Source organism: Arachis stenosperma, chromosome 3 (genome assembly GCF_014773155.1).
Source record: "Arachis stenosperma cultivar V10309 chromosome 3, arast.V10309.gnm1.PFL2, whole genome shotgun sequence".
NCBI lineage: Eukaryota > Viridiplantae > Streptophyta > Magnoliopsida > Fabales > Fabaceae > Arachis > Arachis stenosperma.
This window is the reverse complement of record NC_080379.1, coordinates 83454312-83460914: the sequence shown is the minus strand read 5'-3', so window position 1 is coordinate 83460914 and position 6603 is coordinate 83454312. Positions and strand designations below refer to the sequence as shown.

General features: G+C 36.9%; 1 non-coding gene across 1 annotated transcript; it reads right to left on the bottom strand.

Moving 5' to 3' along the window:
- Positions 1–4308: 4308 nt before the first annotated feature.
- On the bottom strand, positions 4309–4412 carry LOC130971531 (small nucleolar RNA R71). Its single transcript, XR_009082745.1, has one exon. It is a non-coding gene; the product is annotated as a small nucleolar RNA R71 (small nucleolar RNA).
- Between the last annotated feature and the right edge of the window lie 2191 nt (positions 4413–6603).

The window sequence follows — 6603 nt, the reverse complement described above, 5'->3', positions numbered from 1 at the left end:
TTGTGTACCCCCTATTTGAGCAAACAACTATGAGCTCAACCCACAGCTGATTACTTTAGTGTAGCAAAACTGCCAGTATCATGGACTTCCACAAAAAGAACCTACAGAATTTCTTACAAAATTCCTTCAGATTTCCAACACAGTATGAACCGATGGAGTAGACCAGGAGGTCTACAGGCTGTTGCTTTTTCCATTTGCTATGAAAGGCCAAGCAAAGAGATGGTTGGATACTCAGCTCAGATCAAGCTTAAAAACATGGAATAAGCTAGTAGGCAAGTTCTTAAACCAATACTTCCCCCCAAAGAAGATAACCCAGCTAAGACTAGACATTCAAGGCTTCAGACAAGAGAAGAATGAGTCTCTTCATGATACTTGGGAGAGGTACAGAATGATGCTGTAGAAATGCCCCACGAAAATGTTTTCAGAATGGGTAAAGTTGGACATTTTCTATTATGGATTCACATATATGGCTAAGATGTCCCTAGATGATTCTACAGGTGGTTCAATACACATAAGAAAGACAATTGATGAGCGGATAATTTATACGCTTTTTGGCATTGTTTTCAGGTAGTTTTTAATAGGTTATAGTTACTTTTAGGGATGTTTTCATTAGTTTTTATGCTAAATTCACATTTCTGGACTTTACTATAAGTTTGTGTGTTTTTCTGTGATTTCAGGTATTTTCTGGCTGAAATTGAGGGACCTGAACAAAACTCTGATAGGAGGCTGACAAAGGACTGCTGATGCTGTTGGAATCTGACCTCCCTACACTCGAAATGGATTTTCTGGAGCTACAGAACTCCAAATGGCGCGATCTTAATGGCGTTGGAAAGTAGACATCCAGAGCTTTTCAGCCATATATAATAGTTTATACTTTATTCGTGATTTGATGATGTAAACTGGCGCTCAACGCCAGTTCCATGTTGCTGTCTGGAGTCAAACGCCAAAAACACGTCACGAACCGGAGTTGAACGCCCAAAACACGTTACAACTTGGCATTCAACTCCAAGAGAAGCATCAGCTCGTGGATAAATCAAGCTCAGCCCAAACATACACCAAGTGGGCCCCGGAAGTGGATTTATGCATCAATTACTTACTCCTGTAAACCCTAGTAGCTAGTCTAGTATAAATATGATAGTTTACTATTGTATTAGACATCTTTGGTCTCAGTTTTATTTTATTATTCATCTTAGGAGACTATTGATCACGTTTTGGGGGCTGGCCATTCAGCCATGCCTGGACCTTTCACTTATGTATTTTCAACGGTGGAGTTTCTACACACCATAGATTAAGGGTGTGGAGCTCTGCTGTACCTCAAGTTTCAATGCGATTACTATTATTTTCTATCCAATTTGATTTATTCCTGTGCTAAGATATTCATTGCACTTCAACTTGATGAATGTGATGATCCGTGACACTCATCATCATTCTCACCTATGAACGCGTGTGATTGACAACCACTTCCGTTCTACCTTAGGCCGGGCGCATATCTTTTGGATTCCTTAATCAGAATCTTCGTGGTATAAGTTAGAATTGATGCCGGCATTCATGGGAATCCAGAAAGTCTAACATTGTCTGTGGTATTCCGAGTAGGATTCTGGGATTGAATGACTGTGACGAGCTTCAAACTCCTGAAGGCTGGGCGTTAGTGACAGACGCAAAAGAATCAAGGGATTCTACTCCAACCTGATTGAGAACCGACAGATGATTAGCCGTGCTGTGACAGAGCATTTGGACCATTTTCACTGAGAGGATGGGATGTAGCCATTGACAACAGTGATGCCCTACATACAGCTTGCCATGGAAAGGAGTAAGAAGGCTTGGATGAATGTAATATGAAAGTAGAGATTCGAAAGGAACACAACACCTCCATGCACCTATCTGAAATTCCCACCATTGAATTACATAAGTAACCTTATCTATATTTCCTGTTTATTTTATTTATCTTTTGAATATCTAATCTAATCATATTTGAATCCGCCTGACTGGGATTTACAAGATGACCATAGCTTGCTTCATACCAACAATCTCTGTGGGATCGACCCTTACTCACGTAAGGTTTATTACTTGGACGACCCAGTACACTTGCTGGTTAGCTGTGCGAAGTTGTGAACTTATGTTTGGACCATGGTATTACGCACCAGGTTCTGGCGCCATCACCAGGGGCAATCAATTTCGAACAACAATTTAAGCATGAGTAACAATTTCGCTCACCAAGTTTTTAGCGCTGTTGGTGGGGATTGTTCGAGTATGGACAACTGACAGTTCATCTTGTTGCTCAGATTAGGTAACTTTCTTTTCCACAAAAAAATTTTCAAAAATTTTCAAAGTTTTTCTTTTCTTTTTCGTTTTTCTAATAATGTTTTTCGAAAAATAAAAATAATAAAAATACAAAAAAATTCATAAAATCATAAGAACCAAAAATATTTTGTATTCTTGTTTGAGTCTTGAGTCAGTTTTTAAGTTTGGTGTCAATTGCATGCTTTAAAAATTTTTCTTCCATTTTTCGAAAATTCATGCATTCATGGTGTTCTTCATGATCTTCAAGTTGTTCTTGACAAGTCTTCTTGTTTGATCTTGATGTTTTCTTGTTTTGTGTTGTTTGTTGTTTTTCATATGCATTTTTCGTTTGTTAGAGTCCATGCATTAAAGATTTCTAAGTTTGGTGTCTTGAATGTTTTCTTTGCATCAAAAATTTTTCAAAATTATGTTCTTGATGTTCATCATGATCTTCAAAGTGTTCTTGGTGTTCATCTTAACATTCATAGTGTTCTTGCATGCATCATGAGTTTTGAATCATAATTTTCATGTTGTGAGTCATTTTTATGTTTTTCTCTCTCATCATCAAGAATTCAAAAAATAAAAAAAATATCAAAAATTTGAGTTGACTTGGTCAAAAATTTTTAAAATTAGTTATTTCTTACAAGTCAAGTCAAATTTTCAATTTAAAAAAAAAATCCTATCTTTTTAAAACTTTTTCAAAAATGAAATCTTTTTCATTTTTCTTATTAATTTTTTAAAATCTTTTTAAATATTTTTCAAAAATCTTTTTCTTAATTTTATCTTGATTTTCGAAAATTATACTAACAAGTAATATGATTGATTCCAAAATTTGAAGTTTGTTACTTTCTTGTTAAGAAAGGTTCAATCTTTAAATTCTAGAATCTTATCTTTTAGTTTCTTGTTAGTTAAGTAATTAATTTTAATTTTTAAAATTAAATCTTTTTCAATCCTATCTTTTTATCATATCTTCTTATCTTATCTTTTTATCATATCTTTTTCAAAATTTTATCTTTTTTCAAAAATTTGATTTTAAAATATCTTATCTAACCTCTTATCTTCTTATCTTTTCAAATTTGATTTTAATATCTATTTCAACTAACTAATTGACTTTTTGTTTGTTTCTTATCTTTTTCAAAATCACCTAACTACTTTTCCCTCTTTAATTTTCGAAAATATCTCATCCCTTTTTCAAAAATTCTTTTTAATTAACTAATTGTTTTAAATTTAATTCTATCTTATCTTTAATTTTCGAAAATCAGTAACTACTTTTTCAAAATTATTTTCGAAATTCTCTATCTCTCCTCTTCTTCTATTTATTTATTTATTTACTAACACTTCTCTTCACGTCTCTTCATCTCAAATCACTACTTCTATCCTTACCCATTCTTCTTCACTCTTCTTCCCTTTCTTCTTCTACTAATAATAAGGATCCTCTTTACTGTGACATAGAGGATTCCTCTTCCTTTCTCTTGTTCTTTTCTCTTTTATATGAACAGGAATAAGGAAAAAGGCATCTTTGTTGAAGCTGATCCAGAACCTGAAAGGACTCTGAAGAGGAAACTAAGAGAAGCTAAATTACAACAATCCAGAGGCAACCTTTCAGAAATTTTCGAACAAGAGAAGGAGATGGCAGCCGAACCCAACAACAATAATGCAAGGAGGATGCTTGGTGATTTCACTAAAACAACTTCCAAATTTGATGGAAGAAGCATCTCAATTCCTGCCATTGGAGCAAACAATTTTGAGCTGAAACTTCAATTAGTTGCTCTAATGCAACAGAACTGTAAGTTTTATGGACTTTCATTTGAAGATCCTTATCAGTTTTTAACTGAGTTCTTGCAGATTTGTGAGACTGTAAAGACGAATGGAGTAGATCCTGAAGTCTACAGGCTCATGCTTTTCCCTTTTGCTGTAAGAGACAGAGCTAGAACATGGTTGGACTCACAACCTAAAGATAGCCTGGACTCCTGGGATAAGCTGGTCACGGTCTTCTTGGATAAATTCTTTCCTCCTCAAAAACTGAGCAAGCTTAGAGTGGATGTTTAGACCTTCAAGCAAAAAGATTGTGAATCCCTCTATGAAGCTTGGGAAAGATACAAGCAGATGACCAAAAAGTGTCCTTCTAACATGTTTTCAGAATGGACCATATTAGACATATTCTATTATGGTCTGTCTGAGTTCTCTAAAATGTCACTGGACCATTCTGCAGGTGGATCCATTCACTTAAAGAAAACAACTGCAGAAGCTCAAGAACTTATTGACATGGTTGCAAATAACCAATTCATGTACACTTCTGAGAGGAATTCCGTGAATAATGGGACGCCTCAGAGGAAGGGAGTTCTTGAAATTGATGCTCTGCACGCCATATTGGCTCAGAATAAAGTATTAACTCAGCAAGTTAACATGATTTCTCAATGTCTGAATGGATGGAAAAATGCATCCAACAGTACTAAAGAGGCAGCTTTTGAAGAAGCTTATGATCCTGAGAACCCTGCAATAGCAGAGGTAAATTACATGGGTGAACCTTATGGAAACACCTATAATTCATCATGGAGAAATCATCCCAATTTCTCATGGAAGGATCAACAAAAGCCTCAACAAGGCTTTAATAATGGTGGAAGAAATAGGCTCAGCAATAACAAGTCTTTTCCATCATCTTATAATCAACAGACAGAGAATTCTGAGCAGAGCCCCTCTAATTTAGCAAATTTAGTCTCTAATCTGTCTAAGGCTACTCTAAGTTACATGAGTGAAACAAGGTCCTCCATCAAAAATTTGGAGGCACAAGAGGGCCAGCTGAGTAAGAAAGTCACTGAAACTCCTCCCAGTACTCTCCCAAGCAATACAGAAGAAAATCCAAGAGGAGAGTGCAAGGCCATTGATGTAATCAATATGGCCGGATGCACAAGGGAGGATAAGGACGAAAATCCTAGTGAGGAAGACCTCCTGGGACGTCTCTCAAGCAAGAAGGAGTTCCCTATTGAAGACTTAAAGGAATCTGAGGCTCATATAGAGACCATAGAGATTCCACTAAATCTCTTTCTGCCATTCATGAGCTCTGAAGACTATTCTTCCTCAGAAGAGGATGAAGATGTGATTGGAGAGTAAGTTGCTCAATATCTAGGAGCCATCATGAAGCTGAATGCCAAGTTGTTTGGTAATGAGACTTGGGAAGGTGAACCTCCCTTGCTCATTAGTGAACTAGACACATGGGTTCAGAAAACTTTACCTCAAAAGAGACAAGATCCTGGTAAATTCTTAATACCCTGTACCATAGGCACCATGACCTTTGAAAAAGCTCTGTGTGACCTGGGGTCAGGCATAAATCTTATGCCACTCTCTGTAATGGAGAAACTAGGGATCTTTGATGTACAGTCTGCCTTATTCTCATTACAATTAGCAAACAAGTCAGTAAGACAAGATTATGGATTAGTAGAGGACGTGTTAGTAAAGGTTGAAGGCCTTTACATCCCTGCTGATTTCATAATCTTAGACACTAGGAAGGAAGAGGATGAATGCATCATCCTTAGAAGACCTTTCCTAGCCGCAGCAGGTGCTGTAATAGATGTTAACATAGGAGAATTAGTCCTTCAATTGAATGGGAACTACCTTGTGTTTAAGGCACACGGCCATCCCTCTGTAACAAAAGAGAGTAAGCATGCAGAGCTTCTCTCAGTACAGAGTCAAAAAGAGCCCCCACAATCAAACTCTAAGTTTGGTGTTGGGAGGCCACAACCAAACTCTAAGTTTGGTGTTGAGAAGACCCCACATTCAAACTCTAAGTTTGGTGTTGGAAAATCTTCATCATGCTCTGAACTTCTCTAAAGCTCCATGAGAGCCCACTATCAAGCTAGTGACATTAAAAGAGCGCTTGTTGGGAGGCAACCCAATTTTTATTTATCTAATTTTATTTTTTATTTTATTGTTATTTTGTGTTTTAGTAGGTTCATGATCATGAGGAGTCATGAAAAAAATATTAAAATTAAAACAGAATCAAAAATAGCAGAGGAAAAATCACACCCTGGAAGAAGGACTTACTGACGTTTAAACGCCAGTAAGGTACATCTGGATGGCGTTCAACGACAGAACAGAGCATGGATCTGGCGCTGAACGCCAGAAACAAGCAACATCCTGGCATTTGGACGCCAGGAATGTGCCATTTGGAAAGCTAGCACTGAACACCAGTAACAAGCATGGAACTGGCGTTCAACGCCAGAAATATGCTACACATGGGCGTTGAACCCCCAGAACGTGCACCACTTCGGCGTTTAAACACCAGAATGGTATGCTAAGGCATTTTACATGCCTAATTGGTGCAGG